Source organism: Arachis ipaensis, chromosome B4 (genome assembly GCF_059453495.1).
Source record: "Arachis ipaensis isolate K30076 ecotype BB chromosome B4, ASM5945349v1, whole genome shotgun sequence".
Classification (NCBI taxonomy): Eukaryota; Viridiplantae; Streptophyta; class Magnoliopsida; order Fabales; family Fabaceae; genus Arachis; species Arachis ipaensis.
In genome coordinates this window covers 73487592-73514644 of record NC_142439.1, presented here as the reverse complement: position 1 = coordinate 73514644, position 27053 = coordinate 73487592, and the positions used below count along the sequence as shown (strand labels likewise).

At 39.4% G+C, this 27053-nt stretch overlaps 1 pseudogene; it reads left to right on the top strand.

The window, feature by feature from the left end:
* Nucleotides 1-770: 770 nt before the first annotated feature.
* On the top strand, nt 771-26691 carry LOC110271080 (nardilysin-like; annotated as a pseudogene).
* Nucleotides 26692-27053: the final 362 nt, after the last annotated feature.

Below are 27053 nucleotides of genomic sequence, written 5' to 3'. Positions count from 1 at the left end.
TGAGTGAGTGTGGGGGGCTTCGGCTATCATCCCTATCATCAAAGGCAAAATCGTGAGGCCTTGTGTGCCAAAGTAGACAATATCGTGCAAGTGGGTGGTCTGGGCTGTTACACAAGGTCGGATCTTTCGGATTGAAGAATGATGCTCAGTATTCGAGCCTTAGTGCCACAGGGACCTCAATTACCCATGACTAATAAGATTTCATGTCACATATCCCAATTAGCCCAAATAACTTCTTAGAACCTGTGATGTACTCTCAAGCTGTAGTTCAATACTATCCGGATCAGGACTCGTAAAGAACTCATGTAGAATAAGGGGTCATACTTTCGTTCTACCCTAGATTCTTAAAGATGAAGAACGACAATACATCAGGGAATGGAATCAAACATGTATTAAAGTAGAAAAGTAATAACATTAATCCATGGGAATGAGCAGAGCTCCTATCTTCAACCTAGGAGGTTTAGTTGTTCGTACTTTACAGAAAAATAGAAGTAGTGTGTATGTGCTTCTCCTCTCCTGGGAGGCATAATCCTCAAGAGGAAGGAAGTCCCTTATTTATAGTAAATACTAGACCTAAAAGATGTTAATTTAAATTTAAAAGTTACAAAAATATGACTAGGTAAGCTAAGGGGTGCTAAAATCCACTTTGCGGCCCACTTGAAGTGATTTGGGCTGAAGACTGGCGTTTAACTTGGATTCTAGTGCTGAACTTCGCTGGTCCTGCTCCCTGCCTGGTGTTGAACGCCAGTTGACACTATAAGGACGAATCAATGGGGATGGCAATGCGTAACGCTCACTGGAGACCGAAAGTAAGGTTCTCCCATGAGGACGGTGATGCGTAACTAATGAACGGATTTCTGCTAGTAAAGAATTTCACAAATAAATTCTCGTTGTAAGTATAGTTTCTAAACCAACAAAGAATCCTTTCGTACAAAAGTTTTGGTTGTCACTAAAGCAAACCCAATAAAATTGATAACCGAAGTATTTAAACCTCGGGCCATTGATGAGCGGATAATTTATACGCTTTTTAGCATTGTTTTTAGGTAGTTTTTAATATGTTTTAGTCACTTTTTAGTATATTTTTATTAGTTTCTAAGAAAAATTCATATTTCTGGACTTTACTATGAGTTTGTCTGTTTTTCTGTAATTTCAGGTATTTTCTGGCTAAAATTGAGGGAGCTGAGCAAAAATCTGATTCAGGCAGAAAAAGGACTGCTGATGTTGTTGGATTCTGACCTCTCTGCACTCGGAATGAATTTTTTGGAGCTACAGGAGTCCAATTGGTGCGCTCTCAATTGCGTTGGAAAGTAGACATCCAGGGCTTTCCAGCAATATGTAGTAGTTCATACTTTGCTCAAGGATAGACGACGTAAACTGGCGTTCAACGCCAGTTCCATGTTGCATTCTGGCGTTAAACGCCAGAAACAGGTTACAAGTTGGAGTTAAACGCCAGAAACAGGTTACAACCTGGCGTTTAACTCCAGAAATAGCCTAGGCACATGTAAAGCTCAAGTCTCAGCCCCAGCATACACCAAGTGGGCCCCGGAAGTGGATTTCTGCACTATCTATCATAGTTTACTCAATTTCTGTAAACCTAGGTTACTTGTTTAGTATTTAAACAACTTTTAGAGATTTATTTTGTACCTCATGATATTTTTAGATCTGAACTTTGTACACTTTGATGGCATGAGTCTCTAAACTCCATTGTTGGGGGGTGAGGAGCTCTGCTGTGTCTCGATGAATTAATGCAATTATTTCTGTTTTCTATTCAAACACGCTTGTTTCTATCTAAGATGTTCATTCGCACTTCAATATGATGAATGTGATGATCCGTGACACTCATCACCAATCTCAATCTATGAACGCGTGCCTGACAACCACTCCCATTCTACCTTCGATTGAATGAGTATCTCTTGGATTCCTTAATCAGAATCTTCGTGGTATAAGCTAGAATCTATTGGCAGCATTCTTGAGAATCCGGAAAGTCTAAACCTTGTCTGTGGTATTCCGAGTAGGATTCAGGGATTGAATGACTGTGACGAGCTTCAAACTCACAAGGGTTGGGCGTAGTGACAGACGCAAAAGGATCAATGGATCCTATTCCAGCATGAGTGAGAATCGACAGATGATTAGCCGTGCGGTGACAGCGCACCTGGACCATTTTCACTGAGAGGACGGATGGTAGCCATTGACAACGGTGACCCACCAACACACAGCTTTCCATAGGAGGAACCTTGCGTGCGTGAAGAAGAAGACAGGGGGAAAGCAGAGATTCAGAAGACAAAGCATCTCCAAAACTCCAACATATTCTCAATTACTGCATAACAAGTATTTATTTCATGCTCTTTTATTTTTCGCAATTCAAACTGATAATCATAATTAATCTCCTGACTAAGATTTACAAGATAACCATAGATTGCTTCAAGCCAACAATCTCCGTGGGATCGACCCTTACTCACGTAAGGTATTACTTGGACGACCTAGTGCACTTGCTGGTTAGTTATGCAAAGTTGTGAAAAGTGTGAATCACAATTTTGTGCACCAAGTTTTGGTGCCGTTGCCGGAGATTGTTCGAGTTTGGACAACTGACGGTTTATTTTATTGCTTAGATTAGGAAAAATTTATCTTTTTAGTTTAGAGTCACTAAAATTGCGTCTTCTATTATTGTTTTTGGTTGAAATTTTCTTTTTAATCCTTATTTTCTCTTGTTAAAATTTTCGAAAATTTTTATAAACTAATAATTGAGTTTTTCTGTTTGAGTTTAGTTTCTTATTTTAAGTTTGGTGTCAATTGCATGTTTTTATTTTCTTTTAAATTTTCGAATTTGTGTTTATTGTTATTTCTTAATCTTCAAGTTGTTCTTGCTATTTTTCCTGTTTGATCTTTAGTTTTTCCTGTTCTGTGTATTTTCTTGTTTTTCTTGTGCTTTTTTCAAAATATCAGTTTTCAAAAATTTTTATTTATTAAATACCTTGTTAAAACACGTTAAATTTATAGCTCAGTTGGCTAGAGCGTTGTGCTTATGTTCTTGGTAATTGGCTATCTCCCTTTTAAAATCTCTTTTTCAAAAATAATTTTTCTTTGATTAAATCATGTGCCAAACTTTAAGTTTGATGTTTTCTTGTTAAGTTTTCTTTGGTTTTCGAAAATTTTATTTTGGTTTTCTAAAAATTTTAAGTTTGGTGTTCTTTCTTCATGTTCTTGTTGTTCTTGTGAGTCTTCAAAGTGTTCTTGAGTCTTCCTTGTGTTTTGATCTTAAAATTTTTAAGTTTGGTGTTCCTTGGTGTTTTTCCTCCAAAATTTTCAAAAACAAGGAGCATTAGATCTAAAAACTTTAAGTTGTGTGCCTTTTGTGTGTTTTTCTTTTTCATCATAAAATTCAAAAATTAAAAAAATATCTTCTCTAACTATTTTTGAGCAAATATGTCGAAATTTTTTCAAAAAAATTCAGATTTTTATTTTAAAGTTTCTATTTTATCTTATCTTAGTTTTAAAAATTTCAAAATTCAAATTTTTTCAAAAAAATCATATCTTTTTCAAAATTTTATCTTTTCTTATTTCAATTTTCAAATTTTAAAATTCAAAATCTAATTTTCAAATTTAAAAATCAAATCTTTTCAAAATTTAAATCTTTTTCAAATCCTTATCTTATATTGTTGACTTTTTCGAAAATTTAAAATTCAATTTTCAAATTTCAACTTTCAAATTTCAATTTTCAAATTTCAATTTTCAAAATTTCAAATTTCAAATTTCAAATTTCAAATTTCAAATTTCAAAATTTAATTTTCAAATTTAAAATTTAAATTTCAAAACTTTTTAATTTAAATTCCTTATCTTCTCTTACCTAGCTTATCTTATCTTTTCTAATCTCAAATCTTAAGATAAAATCTTTTTCATATCTTTTCTTTTTTTTTATTTATCTTATTTTATTTTCTTACAAGTATCTTTAATTTTAAGACATATCTTTTTCGAAACTTCCTAACCAATTTCTCTCTCTTCATTTTTTTTAGAAAATCATCACCCACATCTTTTTCAAATCTTTTTAATTAATTTAGTTTTCAATTTTTTTTATTTCTTTTTCTTCTAATTTTCGAAAATATAGTCAATTTTTCATTTATTTTATTTTATTTTAATTTCGGTTTTCAAAAAAAATTTATTTGTAATCCGCATCATCTCCCTTTCCCCATCATGGACCTAAGTGGAAATGAACAGTCTAGAAGGACTCTGGGGTCATATGCTAACTCCACTACAGCTGTATATGGGAGTAGCATCTGTATACTTCCCATCAAAGCAAGCAGTTTTGAGCTAAATCCTCAGCTCATTGTCATAGTGCAGCAAAACTGCCAGTATTCCAGTCTTCCACAGGAAGAACCTACTGAGTTTCTGGCACAATTCTTGCAAATTGCAGACACAGTACATGACAAGGAGGTAGATCAGAATGTATACAGACTGTTACTGTTTCTGTTTGCTGTAAAATATCAAGCTAAAAGGTGGTTAAATAACCAACCCACAGCAAGAATAAGAACATGGAAACAGTTATCAGACAAATTCCTGAATCAATATTTCCCTCCAAAAAGGATGACACTGCTAAGGCTGGACATCCAAGGCTTTAAACAAGAGTATGATGAATCTCTTTATAATGCCTGGGAGAGGTACAGAAGGATGCTAAGGAAATGCCCCTCTGAAATGTTTTCAGAGTGGGTGCAATTAGACATCTTCTACTATGGGCTTACAGGAAGAGCTCAGGTATCTCTAGACCACTCAGCAGGTGGATCTATACACATGAGAAAAACTATTGAAGAGGCTCAAGAGCTTATTGATATAGTTGCTAGAAATCAGCATCTGTACATAAGTAGTGGGTCCTCCACAAAAGAAGACGCCAAAGCAGTATCTACTGAGCTTGGTCCTCCAGAATAAGTTGCTGAACTCAGTCAACAAGTGTGTTTTCTAACAAAACAGCTAGCAAAATTCAAGGAGATGCTACAAGACACTAAAAATGCTAATAAAAATATGGAGGCACAATTAAATCAGACAAAACAGCAGTTATCAAAGCAGATAACAGAAGAGTGCCAGGCAATTCAATTAAGAAGTGGGAAAATATTAAATACCTCACTTCAGAGCAGCAGAAAGCCAAGAAAAGAACAACTGACAGAGGATGAGCAAAATATTATCCAAAATCCCTCTGAGGACAGTAAGGGCCCAGAGAGGAACAACTCTGGCGTTCAAATGCCAGGAACAGGCAAAGAGCTAGCGTCAAACGCCCAATAGAAGCTCATTTCTGGCGTTCAAACGCCAGTGAGGGATCAGACACACGTAAGTGCTGATAACAACCCCTCTAAAAAGGCTTCTCCAACCACTTCTGTAGGAAGTAAACCAGCAGCAACCAAGGTTGAGGAATACAAAGCCAAGATGCCTTATCCTCAAAAACTCCGCCAAGAGGTGCAGGATAAGCAATTTGCCCACTTTGCAGACTATCTCAGGACTCTTGAAATAAAGATTCCGTTTGCAGAGGCACTTGAGCAAATACCCTCTTATGCCAAGTTCATGAAAGATATCTTGAGTCATAAGAAGGATTGGAGAGAAACTGAAAGAGTTCTCCTCACTGAAGAATGCAGTGCAGTCATTCTGAAAAGCTTCCCAAAAAAGCTTAAAGATCCCAGGAGCTTTATGATACCATGCATATTAGAGGGTAATTGCACCAAGACAGCTTTATGTGATCTTGGGGCAAGCATCAACCTAATCCCTGCATCCACTATCAGAAAGCTTGGCTTGACTGAAGAGGTCAAACCAACCCGAATCTGTCTTCAACTTGCTGATGGCTCCATTAAATACCCATCAGGCATAATTAAGGACATGATTGTCAAGGTTGGGCCATTTGCCTTCCCTACTGACCTTGTAGTGCTGGAAATGGAGGAGCACAAGAGTGCAACTCTCATTCTAGGAAGACCATTCCTAGCAACTGGACGAATCCTCATTGACGTCCAAAAAGGGGAGATAACCCTGAGAGTCAATGAGGATGAGTTTAAGTTGAATGTTGTCAAAGCTATGCAACATCCAGACACATCAGACGACTGCCTGAGCGTTGATATTATTGACTCCCTGGTGGAAGAGGTCAATATGACTGAGAGTCTTGAATCAGAGCTAGAGGACATTTTTAAAGATGTTCAGCCTGATCTGGAGGATTCAGAGGAATTGAAAGAGCATCTGAAACTTCCTCAGGAAGAGGAAAAACCTCCTAAACCCGAGCTCAAACCATTACACCACCCCTGAAATATGCATTTCTGGGAGAATGTGACACTTTTCCGGTGATCATAAGCTCTGCTTTAAATCCCCTGGAAGAGGAAACGCTACTTCAAGTGCTAAGGACACACAAGACAGCTCTTGGGTGGTCCATAAGTGACCTTAAGGGCATCAGCCTAGCAAGATGCATGCACAAGATCCTATTGGAGGATGATGCTAAGCCAATGGTTCAACCACAGGGGCGGCTAAATCCAGCCATGAAGGAAGTGGTGCAGAAAGAGGTCACCAAGTTACTGGAGGCTGGGATTATTTATCCTATTTCTGATAGCCCCTGGGTGAGCCCTGTCCAAGTTGTCCCCAAAAAGGGAGGCATGACAGTGGTTCATAATGAAAAAAATGAACTGGTTCCTACAAGAATAGTTACAGGGTGGCGCATGTGTATTGACTATAGAAGGCTCAATACAGCCACCAGAAAGGATCATTTTCCTTTACCATTCATAGACCAGATGCTAGAAAGACTAGCAGGTTATGATTATTATTGCTTTTTAGATGGCTATTCAAGCTACAACCAAATTGCAGTAGATCCCCAAGATCAAGAGAAAACAGCATTCACATGTCCTTCTGGAGTATTTGCCTACAGAAGGATGCCATTTGGGCTGTGTAATGCACCTGCAACCTTTCAGAGATGCATGCTCTCTATTTTCTCTGATATGGTGGAAAAATTTTTGGAAGTCTTCATGGATGACTTCTCAGTATATAGAGACTCATTCAGCTCCTGTCTTGATCACCTGACACTGGTTCTGAAAAGATGCCAAGAGACTAACCTGGTTTTAAACTGGAAAAAATGTCACTTTATGGTGACTGAAAGGATTGTCCTTGGGCACAAGATTTCGAACAAGGGAATAGAGGTGGATCAAGCTAAGGTAGAGGTAATTGAAAAATTACCACCATCTGCCAATGTTAAGGCAATCAGAAGCTTTCTGGGGTATGCAGGATTCTATAGGAGGTTTATAAAGGATTTTTCAAAAATCGCAAAACCTCTGAGCAATCTGCTAGCTACTGACACACCATTTGTGTTTGACACAGAGTGTCTGCAGGCATTTGAAACCCTGAAAGCTAAGCTGATCACAGCACCAGTTATTTCTGCACCAGACTGGACATTACCTTTAGAACTAATGTGTGATGCCAGTGACCATGCCATTGGTGCAGTATTGGGGCAGAGGCATAACAAGCTTCTGCATGTCATTTATTATTCTAGCCGTGTTTTAAATAATGCCCAAAAAAATTACACAACCATAGAAAAAGAGCTGCATACAGTGGTTTATGCCATTGACAAGTTTAGATCATACTTAGTAGGATCAAAAGTGATTGTGTACACTGACCATGCTGCTATTAAATATCTACTCACAAAGCAAGATTCAAAGCCCAGGCTCATAAGATGAGTGTTGCTTCTGCAAGACTTTGATATAGAAATAAGAGACAGAAAAGGGACAGAGAATCAAGTAGCTGATCACCTATCCCGGATAGAACCAGTAGCAGGAGCATCCCTCCCTCCTACTGAGATCTCTGAAACCTTTTCGGATGAGCAATTGTTTGCTATTCAGGAAGCTCTATGGTTTGCAGACATTGCAAACTATAAGACACAAGGTTCTCCTTCTGTAACCATGGAGAGGAAGCATGAAAAACTTCTCTCAATACAGAGTCAAACAAAACCCACACATTTAAACTCTAAGTTTAGTGTTGGGAGGCCACAACCAAACTCTAAGTTTGGTGTTGAGAGGCCCCAACCCTGCTCTAATTATCTGTGAGGCTCCATGAGAGCTCACTGTCAAGCTATTGACAATAAAGAAGCGCTTATTGGGAGGCAACCCAATTTTTACTTATCTATGTTAATTTTTTATTTTCCAATTTTATTTATGTTTTCTTTAGGATGATGATCATGTGGAGTCAAAGAAATCAAAGCAAAGTCAAAAATAGCATTAAAACAGCTCACCCTAGAGGAAGAGCTTACTGGCATTTAAACGCCAGTAAGAAGCATTAGACTGGCGTTTAACGCCAGAAAGAAGCATCAAGCTGGCATTAAACGCCAGAAACAAGCACCAAGTTGGCATTCAACGCCAAGAAAGGGGAAAAGCTGGCGTTTAACGCCAGAAACAAGCAGCAGTCTGGCGTTAAACGCCAGAATTGCACACTAAGGGCATTTTGCATGCCTCAATGGAGCAGGGATGCTAGGTCCTTGACCCCTCAGGATCTGTGGACCCCACAGGATCCCCACCTACCTCACCATTCCAATTCAAACCATTCCCCTTCCATACCCACCCATTCACACACCTCCTTCTCCTCCACTTCTCCTTCTACTCCCTTCTATCTTCTTTTGCTCGAGGACGAGCAAACCTTTTAAGTTTGGTGTGGAAAAAGCGTTGCTTTTTGTTTTTCCATAAACCTCGGGCCACTAATGAGCGGATAATTTATACGCTTTTTGGCATTGTTTTTAGGTAGTTTTTAATATGTTCTAGTCACTTTTTAGTATATTTTAATTAGTTTCAAGAAAAATTCATATTTCTGGACTTTACTATGAGTTTGTGTATTTTTCTGTAATTTCAGGTATTTTCTAGCTGAAATTGAGGGAGCTGAGCAAAAATCTGATTTAGGCTGAAAAAGGACTACTGATGTTGTTGGATTCTGACCTCCCTGCACTCGGAATGGATTGTTTGGAGCTACAGGAGTCTAATTGGCGCGCTTTCAATTTCATTGAAAAATAGACATCCAGGGCTTTCCAGCAATATATAATAGTTCATACTTTCCTCAAGGATAGACGATGTAAACTGGCATTCAACGCCATTTCCATGTTGCATTCTGGCGTTAAACGCCAGAAACAGGTTACAAGTTGGAGTTAAACGCCAGAAATAGGTTACAACCTGGTGTTTAACTCCAGAAACAGCCTAGGCACGTGTAAAGCTCAAGTCTCAGCCCCAGCACACACCAAGTGGGCCCCGAAAGTGGATTTCTGCACTATCTATCATAGTTTACTCAATTTCTGTAAACCTAGGTTACTTGTTTAGTATTTAAACAACTTTTAGAGATTTATTTTGTACCTCATGATATTTTTAGATCTGAACTTTGTACTCTTTGACGGAATGAGTCTCTAAACTCCATTGTTGGGGGTGAGGAGCTCTGCTGTGTCTCGATGAATTAATGCAATTATTTCTGTTTTCTATTCAAACACGCTTGTTTCTATCTAAGATGTTCATTCGCACTTCAATATGATGAATGTGATGATCCGTGACACTCATCACCATTCTCAATCTATGAACGCGTGCCTGACAACCACTCCCATTCTACCTTCGATTGAATGAGTATCTCTTGGATTCCTTAATCAGAATCTTCGTGGTATAAGCTAGAATCCATTGGCAGCATTCTTGAGAATCCAGAAAGTCTAAACCTTGTCTGTGGTATTCCGAGTAGGATTCAGGGATTGAATGACTGTGATGAGCTTCAAACTCACGAGGGTTAGGCGTAGTGACAGACGTAAAAGGATCAATGGATGCTATTCTAGCATGAGTGAGAACCGACAGATGATTAGCCGTGTGGTGACAGCGCACCTGGACCATTTTCACTGAGAGGACAGATGGTAGCCATTGACAACGGTGACCCAGCAACACACAGCTTGCCATAGGAGGAACCTTGCGTGCGTGAAGAAGAAGACAGGGGAAAAGCAGAGATTCAGAAGACAAAGCATCTCCAAAACTCCAACATATTCTCCATTACTGCATAACAAGTATTTATTTCATGCTCTTTTATTTTTCGTAATTCAAACTTATAATCATAATTAATCTCCTGACTAAGATTTACAAGGTAACCATAGATTGCTTCAAGCCAACAATCTCCGTGGGATCGACCCTTACTCACGTAAGGTATTACTTGGAGGACCCAGTGCACTTGCTGGTTAGTTGTGCGGAGTTGTGAAAAGTGTGAATCACAATTTCGTGCACCAGTCATCTCTCAAGGAATTGCAAGGAAGTATAATTTATTATTGGTTATGGAAGATTATCTTTTTGGGATTTTTGAATAAGGAACAAGAAAAATAAATTGCAAGAAACTAAATTAATAACTAGAAAAACTCTTGGCAAAGTATGAGAACTGGAAATCCTATCCTAGTTATCCTTATCAATTGTGACTAGAATGTTTATTGCTCCCACTTAGTTAACCCTTACTAAATAAAGGAAAGCCAAGTGGACTAATCAATGGGATTCCTTAAGTCCTAGTTAACTCCTAAGGAAAGATTAGCTTTAGAGGGATCCAAACTAATTAGCAAATTCCAATTCTCAATTGACAAGGGATTTTGATAACTCAAGTGTCACCAATTACTCAACCAAAGCTAAGAATGTAAAAAGCTAAATTAAAATCATAAATATGAAATACCTCAATTTGCATTAAATAAGAAAATCAATTCTAACATGGAGTTTATAAATCAAATTGGGTAAATAAACAAACTAAAGTCATAGAATAAATAAAAGTAGAAGAGAAACTAAATTAAAGGAACATTGAACCTGGAATTGAGAAGAAGAAGAAATCCTAATCCTAAAACCTAAGAGAGAGGAGAGAGTCTCTCTCTCTAGAAACTACATCTAAAACCTAAAATTTTGTGAATAATGAATGTTGTGTTTGATTCCCCCACTCTGTAGCCTCTATTTGTATTTTCTGGGCCGAAAACTGGGTCAAAAACAGCCCAGAAATTGCCCCCAGCGATTTCTAATACGTCCAGCACGCGGCAAAGTCACGCGTATGCGTCGTGGATTGAATTTTCTCCAGGTCACGCATGCGCGTGATCTACGCGTGCGCATCACCTAACAGCGTGGCAACCATGGCAAATTATATATCGTTTTGAAGCTCCAGATGTTAACTTTCCAACGCAACTAGAACCGCCTCATTTGGATCTCTGTAGCTCAAGTTATGGTCGATTTAGTACGAAGAGGTCAGGCTGGACAGCTTTAGCAATTCCTTCAATTTCTTGTATTCCTTCCACTTTTGCATGCTTTCTTTCCATCTTCTAAGCCATTCCTGCCCTATAAACCCTGAAATCACTTTACACACATATCAAGGCATCGAATGGTAATAAGAGAGGATTAAAATTAGCAATTTAAAGGCCTAGGAAACATGTTTTCAATCATAGCACAAGATTAGGAAGGAAAATGTAAAAGCATGCAATTATTATGAATAAGTGTGCAAAGACTTGATAAAAACCACTCAATTGAGCACAAGATAAACCATAAAATAGTGGTTTATCAGTAACGCTCATGGAGGGGACGTTGGCTGAGATAAGGACGGTGGTACGAAACGCTTATCTCAGGACCAGTGTTGAGAATCGGGCAAAAAATCGACACATGAGCTCATGACCTGTATAGTACTAAGCATGCATCATACTTGTTTACGCATATTTGTTTGTGAGTGTGTTTCCTATGATTGTGGGTGTTAAACTAAAGGTTGGGCTACATCTCTGCCAGTGTTGGGGATGAAGGAACTTATCGGTCAACTATAGACTACATCTTTGTTGTGTCCATAAACCTCACTGATTCTGGTGTTGAAAAGTTGATCATATTCTCTTCACTTGTATGGCCTATCAGATAGAAGAGAGTAAGAGCAAGTAGTGTATTTAGTGGGCCCTCAAGCATAAGATTTATTTCAATTTCAACTTTATTATTATTATTGTATTGGACTAAAATTTTTCAATCAATAGACAAGTGTGAAAACAATATTGACCAGTTGATGGGTAAATTAACTTGTTTGATCATTTAGATCAACTTATGCTTTCCAATTTCTACAAATTACTTTTCTTCAATATGGCTTAACTTTGATTTCACTTCCCAAATCTTTGAATCATTGGCTTTGTCTATCAATACCTAAAGTTATTACATCAAATTCCTCCACAAGAGTAGATATTTAGAGAACTTCAAAGCATCGGAAAAATGGATTTTAGATTTGCAGAAGAGCAACGGCAAGATGATTATGCTGTTGAACTCTTAGGTTTCTAATTTATTTGCTTGGAGTTGTTTTCTTAAGTCATTTGTTAATCAATAGGATATGGAGAAAATGCAACATATGATAGAGATTAAAAAAAAATTGTTGTCAGTTTGTGTTTATAGCAAAACTGAACATTTATTTGTTATGCTTTCAACCCAATTACAATATATTTTAAAATTTTAGATACTTCCTATACAGATTTGTTATATCTTTCTGGCTTATTTGAATTATTTTCTTATGCAGAAAACTTACTCTTTTATCCACCAGAGCATGTCATATATGGTGACCGTCTACCAGACATGGGATAAGCAATTGATAAAGCAACTTCTTGGTTTCTTCATTCCAGAAATCGTGAGAATAGAGGTTGTTTTGAAGTTGTTCCTTAAGTCGGAATGTGAGTTATCTTTTCACCTTTGGCTAGTTGGCACTTTTATTATTTCTTTCACTGTTAATCTGTTATGTTGAACCATTGGGAATTGATAACTAAACTCAATTATTAACAAAATATATCTGGAAGTTATATTTCCATCATAATGATTGAACAACTTGATGGTGCTACTTTTCAGATGCCCAATGTGAACCTTGGTTTGGTTCACGTTATGTTGAAGAAGACATTGCTCAAGATTTAATGGAGTTATGGAGAAATCCTCCAGAAAATTGAGGCCTCGCTACATCTTCCATAAAAAAATAAGTTCATTCCAAGTGATTTTTCTATATGTTTTTGTTCTGAGGGTTACCTGAAACTTGTAGGTTAATCTCGGACAAGATCTTCTGTACTGGTCGGAGCTGACGTGTCTGGCTGGCGGGTGGCGGCCGGAGTTGTTGTGTTCGACTTGTTGGACTGAGGGTGCTGCTGATCCTTCGTCACTGGAGGGTGGTGGTACCTGCAAGGGACTTCGATGCTTAAGTTAGCAAGGGTATTAAGCAGGTTTTTAGTAGAATTAGAGTATGAGTTATACCTGGGTGCTCCAGTATATTTATAGAGGTGTGGAGTAACCTTTCTGGAGATAAGATAAGTTAGTTATCTTATCTTATCTTATCTTATCTTTGAGTGAGGTCATCTTATCTTCAAGGAAACCGCCCTTATCTCTATAGGCCTGGGCTGCCTTTGGATTTGGGTTGTGTTCCTCTATTTGGGCCCTTTATTGGGCTTTCTTGGCGATTTGGCCGAGCACTTTGAGAAGAGATCGGATAGTCTGACCTGAAGAGGTCGGTCGCCTTGTCGCTAAACATCCCGGGTTAGACAGCTCGACCCAGGGTATGAACAGTGCCCCTGCTCGAGCTCGGTCTTTCTGGTCGAGTTTTAGTTTTAGGACTTCGATCCTTTTCTTGGTGAAGCCGAACTCGAGCATCTATTGACTTCTTCTTTGTAGAGTCTTCTTTTTTGAATGCGGAACGTTTTTTCCTTTTCGTTTCTTCCAAAAGTGCGCTCTTTTGCATTAACACTCTTAGCCTTGGGAATGTGCGAGGGTTTAATATCCTCATTAATTGGTTTTTAATTGCCCCGTTTCTCTAGCCTCTTTATTTTGAATTTCACACTCAGGAAAACGGTTTATCTTCTCTGTTTCTTTACCGTAACTTCCCTTTTCTTTCTCACTTTCTATTTTCACCTAAAGTTTGCAATTTTTGCATTTTTCCCTGCGACGTTGCTTGGTAATTATTAGTGCTTTTCTTGTTGAGAAAAGGGCGATTTCGGATTTCATCTTCCATCTTCAACTTCTTTGAAGCTTTCTGCTTTTTCCAGGTTGGTTCTACTTTCTTTTTTTTACTTTTTTCGTCGCTTTATCTTCGGTTCTTTGGTGAAGCTTTGATTTTTCATTTGCATGCTGGAAAGTTTGAACCTTTTTGCGCCATGATGCTCAATTGTTGCTGTGATGCGCGTTTCTGGCATTTCTCCCGGTGCTTGAGGGTTTTTGGGTTTTGCACGTTTTGTTGCCTTTTTGATGTTGTAGCTTTCTGTGGTAATAGCTTCGTTTGATTTTTTTTTTTTTGATAAAAGGTTGCGTCTTTGACGTCCTCTGCTTGGCACATTTTGCTGTTTACTTTCTGATTGAACTGCTATTTTGTTGCTCCTTTCATGGCTTTATTTTGACTTTTCTTTCTTCTCAGGTTGTTGCTTTTTGGAAAAGGGCTTTTCTTTGCTGAGAGTTTTGTTGGGATGTTAGTCTTGTAGGTTTTCCTAAGTCCTTGTTCCATGACTTCCTCCAAAGGATGCCCCTGGATCTTCGGTGTGGGTCCTGGGGTTTTCTTTTGTTGTTTGTGCTGCCCTGAATCATGCTGGCCGAGTTGTTTTGATTTCGCCTGAGATATTTTTTAGTATTCCATCTTCTTTTCTTGTTTGTAGGATTAGTTGGCCATGTCTTCTCGCAAAAATATTGTAGAGACGTCTTCTAAGGTTCCTGAGGGGATGTCCGATTGGTTGGACTCCCTTGTTTTAATGTGTGTTTCTGTGGTGAATGCTGAGTTTTGTGTAGAGCTTAGGAAACATCACTGCCTGTGTAAGAGTAGAGATCAGGAAAAGAATTATGAATTGGTAGCAGCTAATTTCGAGGAGAGGGTTTGCTTCCCTGCTCTGAGCCGGGGGGAGCGCCCTTTCTTTTATGCTTACGACTATTTTTTCAGCCAGTTGGACATCACTTTTTCTTTCACTTCTTTTGAGACCGATTTGCTGTGGTCGTGTAATGTAGCTCCATCCTAGCTCCATCCGAACTCCTGGGGTTTTATCAAGATTTTTTAGCTTCTTTGCCAAGAGTTGGACGTTACTCCTTCTCAAACTCTTTTCCTTTATCTGTTTGTTTTAACTAAGCCCGGGATTTCTTCAAAAAAGAAAGCCTCATGGGTTTCTTTTAGATCTGCACAAGGGCATAAGGTTTTTGCCATGTATGATGAGTCCTTTAGGGACTTCAAGAATTACTTTTTCAAGGTCCGAGCAGTTGAGGGAGCTCGGCCCTTTTTTCTGGAAGCGAATGATGAGCCAACCTTCCCCTTGTGTTGGCAGCAGAATGTAGTGGTGTCTCGATATACGTGGGAGATGCTCGACAAAGTTGAGCAGGCCTTGTAACTATTTTGGAGGACATTTGGGGGGAACCTCCTCATCTGGACACTAAGAAATCTTTGGGGGACCCATCCCTTGTCTGAACTGCGTTGGGTATTACTTGATATATTTTGTTTCTCATTTTTTCTTTGCTTTCTTCCTCTTTTCTGGTTTGTAAACTGTTGATTTTCACTTTTCAGAGATGGCCAAGAATAACGGCTCGATGAAGGCTTTCAAGAAGGCGAGAAAGGCTACTACAGCTCAGAACATCTCGACCAGGGCGGATTGGGAAGGGTCCTCTCAGGTTCCATCGAAGCCATCTGTGCCGAGCTCTCTTGGACCGAGGAGAATGATCCCTGCTCCTCGAGTCCATTTATTTGATCCTCCACAGTCTTCTGCTGCTGTTTCTTCTCCTCCGGCCGTTCCTCCTTCCAAAAGACCTCGAACTGTTGAACCTTTCATTCTGGATGCGCCTGATTTCGACGCTATTGGGTTTGTCGACCAGCAGATCGGTCCTTATGGTGCCCTCTCTATGGATAATGTTTCTTTCCTTCGTCATTTAGATTTCATAACTCGGAGTAGTATCAAGATGGCGCATATGGGGCCGCCCTGTACCGAACTGCCCAAGATCTTTCCCTTCATGCTACCAAAGCCTTTATGAAGGAGGCTAAGTGGGAGTTCCACCGGATGAAGGGTTTGAAGGAGGGGCTCGAAGTGAAAGTGACCAAGCTGGAGAAGGAGTTGGAGGGCGAAAAGGCTAGTTCTATTGCCTTGGCGGCTTCTGTGAGGTTGGCTAAAGACACGGTATTGAGGCACAAGGAGAGCTATGTCACGACCTACAAGGAAGTGATGCGTCTCAGGGATGATTTAGAGTCTGCCCGAGCTGATTATGCCGAGCTCCAGGGTCACCTTGTAGGCAGCGTAAATGCTGCTTATGAGAACCTGAAGGAGCAGGTTCGAGTTCTTGCCCCTGAGCTTGACCTTACTCTCTTCAGCCTGGACAACATTGTAAAGGATGACAAGATTGTCCCTGACGACCCTGATGACGATGATGTTGAACCTCCTTCTGTGCCTGCCGCCAAAGCTTCTGTTGTGGTGACTTCTTCGGTTCCTTCATCTGAGGTTGGTCGTCCCGAATCAGAACCTGATTGCCAAATCTTGAATCGGGATGACGGGACAATGGATGCAGTGCCTCTTCAGACTCGCCCTCCTTCCCCCCGTGTTGATGCTGCCGAGAGGCCTTCGGATCTTTAATGATTTTTCTAAATGTTTGTGTAGATAGCCCAGCTTGTGGGCTTTTGAACTCTTTATGGTGGTTGCTGACTTTTGATACTTTCTTAGTTACTTTGTTTAGCAACTTAATTTTGAAAAACAAAATGGTTTCCAGGCTCTTGGGGCTGATTTTGGTAGCCTCTTGAGCTTGTTATTATTATAACTTTATGTTTTTCATAACATGTATGTTTTTCGTCTGTCTTGGTACCTTTTTAGGTTTTTTGGAGGTGTGGGAGCCTTGTTGCTCGACCTCTTTAGATTGCCTTTGTATTTCATGCTTGTGTCTTGATTCCTTTGAGGTTGTGGATGTTTGGATCCAACTTGTATGTCGGCTTCCTCACTTTGGCCTGAAGTTATTTCTAGTAATCCGTTTTGTTTGGACCTTTATTAGGTATCTATTAGGAATTACTTTTTATAACGTTAAGGTTTTTGGGAGGCCGACTTCGTCATATTAGTCTTTTCTAAGTTACTTCTGGTAATCCTCTCTTTTGGACCTTTGTTAGGTCTCCTTTAGGGATTACTTTTGTAACTTGTTTGTGGGAGGCCGACTTCATCATGTTGGTCTTTTCTAAGTTATTTCTAGTAGTCCTCTTTCTTGGACCTTCGTCAGGTCTCTTTCAGGGATTACTTTTTATAACTTGTTTGTGGGAGGCCGACTTCATCATGTCGGTCTCTTCTAAGTTATTTCTAGTAATCTTCTTTCTTGGACCTTCGTCAGGTCTTTTTCAGGGATTATTTTTTTATAACTTGTTTGTGGGAGGCCGACTTCATCATGTCGGTCTCTTCTAAGTTATTTCTAGCAATCCTCTTTCTTGGACCTTCGTCAGATCTCTTTCAGATATTACTTTTTTATAACTTGTTTATTTTGGGAACGACTTCTTTGCGTCGGTCCCTTCTAAGTTATTTTTAGTAATCCTCTTTTTTAGGGCTGGCCAGGCCTCTTTCCAAGGATTAACTTTTTATAACTTGGGTTATTGTGGTCGACTGGTCCGACTTCCTTACGTTGGCCTGTCTTTTACGTTATTTTTAGCAACCCATTTTATTAAGACCTCGTCAGGTCCTTTATATAGATCACTTTCGATAACTTCTTGCATTATTCTCTTTTGTCGCTTTTTCATCTTTGTCAATTTTATCGAAGTTAGGTTTGATCCTTGTTTGGTTGACCTTTTGATGAATTTGGTTTTCACCTTCTTTGGTCTTTATTGTGGTCGGATAGTGAATTTGATCTTCACTTTCTACCGATCCTATAGCTTTATAATCAGGCGATGAATTTTTTAGTGTTTCAGACTAATGCGTCTTGAGGATTTGTAGAAAATCTAAATAACTTTATTCAAAGGAAAATGTAGATATATACATATGGGAGTTTATCCCTTTAAGTCGAGCAATATGTAGATCTTGGCTTGGCACCTCATTAAAAAACCTTTTCAGGAAAAAGAGTGCACCTTATCCTAAGATCTTTTATTACCTTTAACTGTAGTACCTTCTTAGGTTGCAGGCGTGCCATGACCTAGGAAGCTCTCTCCCTTCGAGTTCGAACAGTCTGTAGTAGCCCTTTCCAAGTACTTCTATGACTCGGTAGGGTCCTTTCCAATTTGCTGCCAGCTTTCCTTCTCCAGGTTGAGTTGTTCCGATATCATTTTGGATTAGGATGAGGTCGTTTTTGGCAAAACCTTGTGGCACTACCTTTTGATTGTATCTTGAAGCCATTCGACGTTTCAATGCCTCTTCCCTGATCCGAGCTCTTTCTCGAATTTCCGGAAGTAGGTCAAGTTTTTCCCTTTGAAGTTAGGAGTTGGCTTTTTCACTATAGTGAATCACTCTGGGCGACCCTTCTTCGACCTCCACTGGGATCATTGCCTCCGTTCCATAGGCTAGTCGGAAAGGTGATTCCTTTGTGGTAGAATGTGGGGTTGTTCGATATGCCCATAGGACTTGTAGGAGCTCATCGGCCCAAGCTCCCTTTGCCTTCTATAACCTCCGTTTTAGCCCAGCCAATATGACTTTGTTGGCAGCTTCGGCTTGTCCATTGGCTTGGGGATGTTCTACAGAAGTGAATTGGTGTTTTATGTTCAGATCAACCACCAACTTTCTGAACCCTGCATCTGTGAATTGGGTGCCATTGTCTGTGGTGATGGAGTATGGAACCCCAAATCTTGTGACAATATTTCTATATAGGAATTTTTAACTTCTTTGAGCCGTGGTGTTAGCTAAGGGTTCTGCCTCGATCTATTTTGTGAAATAGTCTACCCCTACTATGAGGAATTTGACTTATCCCGATCCCTGAGGGAAAGGTCCGAGAAGGTCGAGTCCCCACTTTGCGAATGGCCAAGGTGAGGTTACGCTGATGAGTTCCTCTGGTGGGGCGATGTGAAAGTTGGCATGTTTTTGACATGGTGGACATGTCTTTACGAACTCTATGGCTTCCTTTTGTAGAGTTGGCCAATAAAATCTTGCCTGGAGTACCTTTTTGGTAAGTGCCTGTGCTTCGAGATGATTGCCGCAGATGCCGCTGTGTACTTCTTCTAAAACTTCGTTTGTGTTGGAAGTCGGTACACATTTTAATAATGGTATTAAAATCCCTCTTTTGTATAGAGTATTGTTTATGATGGTGTAGTATTGTGCCTCCCTTTTTAACCTCTTTGCCTCCTTTTCATCTATGGGGAGTGTTTCTGTTTTGAGGTAGTTAATTATGGGAGTCATCCATCCTTGATCCTGACCTGTTATGGCTAGGATTTTTTCTTTTTCTGAGATTAACGGGTTCTGCAGCATTTCTTGGATGAGGCTTCTATTGTTGCCCCCTAGTTTGGTGCTGGCTAGTTTTGAGAGTGCATCAGATTGGGCATTTTGTTCTCGGGGTATGTGACGGACCTCATATTCTCTGAGTTGTCTGAGCTGTTCCCTGGTTTTGTCCAAGTAATTTTTCATGGTGGTATCTTTTGCTTGGTAGCTCCATGCTATTTGCAAAGTGACTACTTGTGAGACGTTGAAGATGATAAGCTTTTGAGCTCCAACCTCCCTAGCCAGCTTTAAACCAGCTAGTAGTGCCTCATATTTAGCTTGGTTATTTGAAGCAGGGAACCCGAATTTGAGGGAGAGTTTGATTTGGGTTCCTTGGTCGCTTTCAATTATCACACCCGCACCGCTTTTAGTTTTATTTGAGGAATCGTCTATGTAGAGATTCTATTCTGTGGGGATTTTTGGGGTGTCTGTAAATTCTGTAATAAAGTCGGCCAGATATTGCGATTTGATGGCTGTCCAAGCATCGTATTGAAGGTCAAATTCGGACAACTTGACTGCCCATTGCAAGATTCTGCCTGCTAGGTCTGTTTTCTGCAAAATCCCTTTTATGGACTGGTTGGTCCGAACCCTAATGGTGTGTGCTTGGAAGTATGGACGAAGTTGTCGAGATGTTAATATGAGAGCATAGGCGAATTTCTCTATTTTTTGGTAGTTCAGCTCTGATCCTTGTAATGCTTTGCTGATGAAGTATACAGGTTGTTGCCCACTGTCGTCTTCTCGGACTAGTGCTAAGGCTACTGCCCGATTTCCTGCTGCAAGGTATAATATGAGTGGTTCTCCTTCCCGTGGCCAAGTTAGAATAGGTGGCTGTCCCAGGAATCTTTTGAAATCTTGGAAAGCCTGCTCGCACTCTGTTGTCTATTCAAACCTCTTTCCCTTCCTTAAAGTGGAGTAGAAAGGGAGAGATCTTATTGCCGATCTAGGTAGGAATCTGGACAAGGCTACCAACCTTCCATTGAGTTGTTGTACTTCTTTGACACAAGTCTGGCTTTTCATATCGAGTATGGCCCGGCATTTATCCGGATTTGCCTCGATTCCTCTTTGTGTGAGCATAAAACCCAAGAATTTGCCAGCTTTTACTGCGAAGGTGCATTTTGCAGGATTAAGTCGCATGCCATGCCTTCTTATAGTGTTGAATACTTGGGTAAGGTCGGACAGTAATATCTTTTCACTTTGCGTCTTTATTAACATGTCGTCTACGTAGACTTTCATGATTTTTCCGATGTGATCCGCAAAGACTTTATTCATTAATATTTGATAAGTAGCTCCCGCATTTTTAAGTCCAAAAGGCATGATGATGTAGTAGTAGTTTGCTTTTGGGGTTAAGAATGAAGTTTTTTCTTGGTCGGGTGGATACATTGGGATTTGATTGTATCCTGAGTATGCATCCATAAATAAGAGGTATTTATATCCGGAGGAGGCATCCACTAGAGCGTCGATACTTGGGAGTGGATAAGGATCTTTTGGGCAGGCTTTGTTGAGATCGGTGTAGTCGGTGCACATCCGCCACTTCCCATTTGATTTTTTCACCAAGACGACGTTGGCTAGCCATAGGGGGTACTTGACTTCTCTTATGAATCCTGCCTCCAGTAGAGCTTGTACCTGCTCTTCAACAGCTTGGGATCGTTCTGGCCCGAGCTTTCTATGTCTCTGTTGTACTGGCCGAGATCCTGGGTAGACTGCTAGCTTGTGGCACATTAACTTGGGGTCTATGCCTGGCATGTCTGCAGCCTTCCATGCGAAGAGGTCGACGTTATCTCGTAAGAACTGTACAATTGAATCTTTTATATCTCTTTCTAGGATTGTACGATATTGGTTGTTTTGTCTGGGATGTATCCGATCTGGACTTTCTCTAGTTCACCTTCGGGTTGTGGGCGGAGTTCTTCCCATCTCTGAACTCCACCGAGTTCGATGGTGTGGAATTCTTCTCCTCTGCCTCTGAGGTTTAGACTTTCATTGTAACAGCGGCGTGCCGTCTTCTGGTCTGCTTTTATTGTAGCTATCCTTTCTACAGTTGGAAACTTCATGCATAGATATGGAGTCAAGACTACTGCGCCAAGCTGATTCAATGTTGTCCGACCTATTAAGGCATTGTAGGCTGAACTCACGTCGACCACAATGTAGTCTATCTTAAGTGTTCTTGACTGGTTTTCTTTTCCAAAGGTCGTGTGTAGTGAGATGTATCCAATTGGTTGGACTGGGGTATCTCCTAGTCTGAACAGGCTGTTTGGATATGCGCTGAGTTCTTTTTCTTCCAGGCCGAGTTTGTTGAAGGCCGTTTTGAACAAGATGTCGGTGGAGCTTCCTTGGTCTATCAGTGTGCGGTGGAGATTTGCGTTTGCCAATATGATAGTGATGACCATAGGATCGCCATGTCCCGAGATAATGCCAGATGCGTCCTCTTTGGTAAAAGTAATTGTAAGGATGTCAGGTGTTTCCTCTCTTCCCTCAACATGATATACTTCTTTAAGATATCTTTTTAGAGATGATTTGGAGATCCCTCCTCCTGCAAATCCTCCGTGTATCATGTGGACGTGTCCTTCGGGCGTACGAGGTGGTCTTTTAGTCTGTCCAACATCTTCATCCCTTCTTCTTTTTCTGGGATCGCCTGCTCGGCTCGCCAAACACCGATCCAACTTTCCTTCTCTTACCAGTTTTTCTTTGATATTTTTTAGGTCAAAACATTCGTTGGTGGAATGTCCATAGATCCGATGATACTCACAATATTCAGCTCGGTTTCCTCCTCCTTTTTTGCTTTTGAGTGATCAAGCTGGAGGTATCTTTTCAGTATGACATACTTCTCTGTAGACATCCACAAGGGATACCCGAAGAGGTGTATAATTGTGGTATTTTTTTATCTTTTCCCCATGTTGGTCCTTTTTCTTGGATTCTTTGTCCTTATCTCGGGAGGAGTAGGAGAACCCGGATTTTGAGGTCTCTCCTAGTCGAGAGCTTTCCTCCATGTTGATATACTTCTCTGCTCGTTCTTGCACCTCATTTAGAGATGTGGGATGCTCTTTCAATATGGAGTGGCTAAAAGGCCCTTCTTGCAAGCCATTGATGAGGCCCATGATGGCCGCTTCTGGGGGCAGACTTTGTATGTCTAGACATGCCTTGTTGAATCTTTCCATGTAGCTGCGAAGACTTTTCCGATCTCCTTGTTTGATTCTTAATAGACTTGGGGCATGCTTGGTTTTGTCTTTCTGGATAGAAAATCTGGCTAGAAACTTTTTGGCTAGGTCGTCAAAGCTTGAGATGGACCTGGGGGTAGATTCTCGAACCACTTAATCGCCGTTTTTGTTAAGGTAGTCGGGAAGGCTTTGCAGCGGACCGCATCTGAGGCGTCAGTGAGGTACATTCGACTCCTAAAGTTGTTGAGGTGATGGCTGAGATCTGCCGTGCCATCGTATAAAGTCATATCCGGGAGTTTAAAGTCCTTAGGGATTTTGGTCTTCATGATCTCCCTAGTAAATGGATCTTAATCCTTGTGAGAGCTGTCCGCATGAGTGGATCGAGTAGCTTTGGCTTTGAGATCGGCTTCGAGTTTTAGAAGTTTGTCCTCCAATTTCTGGCGTCGCCTTATATCCCTTTGTAAGTCTTGCCCGGCTTTTCGCTGATGTTGGGCTTCTTTCTCAAGTTGCTTTAAACGATCTTGAAGCGTCTCAAGAGCTCCCGGGTTTGATGAATCTTTGTCTCCGTTAGGCTACGGGATATCCTTTGGTGTAGTGTCCGCGTTTTTGTGTGGCATTCTATCTTCTAGATCCGAGTCATGGTCGTTGTCGTGGTCGTCCGCCATGGTGGTGGGATGACTTCCAGATTCCCTGACAACGGCACCAATGTTTCGAGGCTTACCTGAAACTTGTAGGTCGATCTCGGACGAGATCTTCTGTACTGGTCGGTGCTGACGTGTCCGGCTGGTGGGTGACGGCCGGAGCTGTTGCGTCCGACTTGTTGGACTGAGGGTGCTGCTGATCCTTCATCACTAGAGGGTGGTGGTACCTGCAAAGGACTCTGATGCTTAAGTTAGCAATGGTATTAAGCAGGTTTTTAGTAGAATTAGAGTATGAGTTATACCTGGGTGCTCCAGTGTATTTATAGAGGTGTGGAGTGACCTTTCTGGAGATAAGATAAGTTAGTTATCTTATCTTATCTTATCTTATCTTTGAGTGAGGTCATCTTATCTTCAAGGGAACCGCCCTTATCTCTACAGGCCTGGGCTGCATTTGGATTTGGGTCGTGTTCCTCTATTTGGGCCCTTTATTGGGCTTTCCTGACAATTTGGCCGAGCTCTTTGAGAAGAGATCGGATAGTCTGACCTGAAGAGGTCGGTCGCATTGTCGCTAAACATCCCGGGTCGGACAGCTCGACCCAGGGTATGAACAGTTTTGTTGACACATGTGGGATGATTTTGCAAATTCAACTTCTCCTATATGTATGGTTGATAAAGCATTGATCAAATTCTGGTACAAGTTGGATAGTACTTTTAAAGTTCCTCGTGCCAATACATATTTTCGGATTAACTTGAAGGGTGTATATGCTAATGCCCAGAGTTGTGTATTGTCTGAATTGTTCATTCTCCTCCTTAAAAATGAGTTGAATGAAATCATATATCAGGTTAATCGTCTATCTTGCTTGACACTAAAAGTATAGCCATTTGTCTATATTATATATCCTCCATTAAAAGATGTTGCTCAGTTAGAAATTTTTTGTTGTTTCTATTATTTGTTTACTTCTCACTTGTTTGGAGGATTTCTTGTCCTTCATAAGTTTTGTTTCTGCACAGATTCACTAGGTAATTCTATTTACTACATAGCTTCATACCTTAAGCTTGTAAACTGATTAATTGAGAAAGGTATCTTTAAGATAGAGGGGCTTCCACTCTTAACTGACTATTCAAACTCCCAAATAACTACTTTTTTTTTCATTCCATCTTTCCAAAATATCATCTGCTAGTTTATATGTACAAATTTTTGTATCATAAGATTTGGCTTAAGTTAAAATAAAATTATCTTAGGCAATCTAAGAAACTGTTGGTGAATGTAGTTGCTTAAATCTTATTTTTAAAGGACTTCATACAACATGTGTCTATGTGTGCAGGCTAGTACGTATTGCAAAGTTAGAAACTTCTATCTCCTATGTTGGCGACAAACTGGAACTGAAAGTCTATGGTTTCAATGATAAGCTTCCCATTCTCTTAACTAAAGTTTTATCGGTAGCTAGATTCTTTATTCCTGCTGGCGATCGATTTGAGGTACATCACATATTTCCTTTTATCTCCTATAAAAATGTCTATGTTATCCTTTTTGCCCAGTTTCATAGTCCTGTTTGCTTTGTTAACTGTAATGAACCCGTCATTATTGTTCAGGTTATAAAAGAAGACATGAAGAGAACTTTGAAGAATACCAACATGAAGCCTTTAAGTCATTTGTCATATTTGAGATTGCAAGTTTTGTGCCGAGCTTTTATGACACTGACGAGAAGTTGCATCATATAAATGATTTGTTTCTTGATGATTTGATTGCATTCATCCCCGAACTTCGCTCCAAGGTAGGCATGAAATATTTAATCTTATATGTTATTGTTTGGACTATTTTGCAGTCTTTTATTGTCAAGTTTTATTTTATTTTATTTTTTATTTTTATTTTTTATAAAAAAAATAATGTTTTCAAAAAATACATGCATGGGAAGTGTTATATCCTTAAATCCTAAACCCTAAACTTAATATAACTACTTTGTTTGATCCACTTGTTCTGTTTGTGTGTACGAGAATCTCCTGTCTTAGCTTGATAATGCTTACATTTACATCTTGTCTTAGCTTGATAATGCTTACACTTACAAGAAAGTGGCTACTTCTTGGTAGATTGTTCTTTGTTTTTTTAGTTTTTAATTACTTGGTTTTTAAACATAAGTTCAATGATATATTATAGTTCTCTAGTTTATATCAATAAATTGTTTGAAATTTATTCCTTTACATCAACCTTGGACAACTATACATTGAGGGTCTATGCCAAGGAAATATTTCAGAAGAAGAAGCAATTAACATATCAAATATATTTAAGACAAACTTTATATTAAATCCACTTCCCATTGAGTTGAGGCACGTTGAGCACGTTATTTGCCTTCCGTCCAGTGCCAATCTAGTTAGAGATGTTAGTATAAAGAACAAGTTAGAAAAGAATTTTGTGGCTGAGGTAATTTCAGTTGGATTATTTTTGTTTGTCATTTTTCATGGATAATTGTGTTTTGAAATTTCTAACAAACTTCTCCTGTTTCTTAATTTGGTATTCATGTAGCTATATTTTGAGCAAGATCTTGGGTTAGGATCAATCAAATTGAAAGCTTTAATTGATCTTTTTGAGGAAGTTGACGAGGTGCTTTTCAATAAGCTGAGGTGACTATTGAATGCTATTTTAGTTTCTTGCATTTGATCGTCTAACATTTGTTAATGAAAATATGTTTTCACTTTCCATGGTTTTTTATGGGTTATATTAATTTTTATTTCTTTATTTATTTTTATTTGTTTATTTATTTGTGTGTATTTGGATACAGGACAAAAGAGCAGCTTGGATACGTTGTCGAATGTAGCCTACGGTTAACGTACCGTATTTTTGGGTTTTGTTTCTACGTTCAATCATCTGAGTACGACCCAATTTACGTGCAAGATACAATCGACAACTTCATAGATGGTGTTGAAGAAATGTTGGTTAGTATTTCTGATTCCTTTTATCTCATTGTTCTGAGATTAATGGCTCCCTCATAAATTGCATTAAATTTGACATGATTTGGGTGCTCAAGAAATTATAGGCACACCCCACTCTTTCTAAATTAAAATACTTGTGTTCTAAGGAATTATATATTGACTGTAGGATGGGCTTGAGGAGATTCCTTTGAGAATTACAAAAGTGGGTTAATGGCAGAACTGCTCAAGAAAGATCATTCGCTTAACTATGAAAGCAATCGGTTGTGGAGTCAGATTGTTGATAAAGGGTGATTTTACATTTAGTTATGTAATAAGTTTGTGGATGATGAGTAAGGAAGACCAACCTTGAAGAAAATGATAACAAAGGATATGGATTTTCAAGTATATCTTTGATATATCAAAGAAGGAAGCAAAAGAATTGAAGAACACAAGCAAGCAAGATGTTGTTGAGTGGTACTGGACATATTTCAGACAGCCTTCTCCGAAATGCCAGCGACTTCTCATTCCGTTATGGGGCTACAACACAAAGTTTGAAGATGATGTTGCACTGCCTGAAACTGTGCAAGCTATAAAAGATCCGGGTTCATTTAAAATGTCATGTGAGTTTTATCCTAATCCTTGTTAAAACCTGAAGATATGCATTTTTGAACTCATGAAATACCATTCATATTTGAGTTTGTTTTTAAAGTGTAAATTACATTTATGTGTGAATTATTATTGATTAATAATGTAAAAACCGGGGTTTTTCACGCAAAACCATTGATGAATGGATTTTTGACGGTTTAGAATTTCAGAATAAATTCTCGTTGCAAGTATAGTTCCTAAACCAATCAATAATCCTCTCATACAAAAACTTGGTTGTCACATGTAACAACCATTATAAAAATAACCAAAGTATTCAAACCTCGGGTCATCTATCAAAGGAATTGTAGGGAAGTGTTCTTGTTATTGGTTATGAGATGTATATTTTTGGGTTTTGAATAAGGA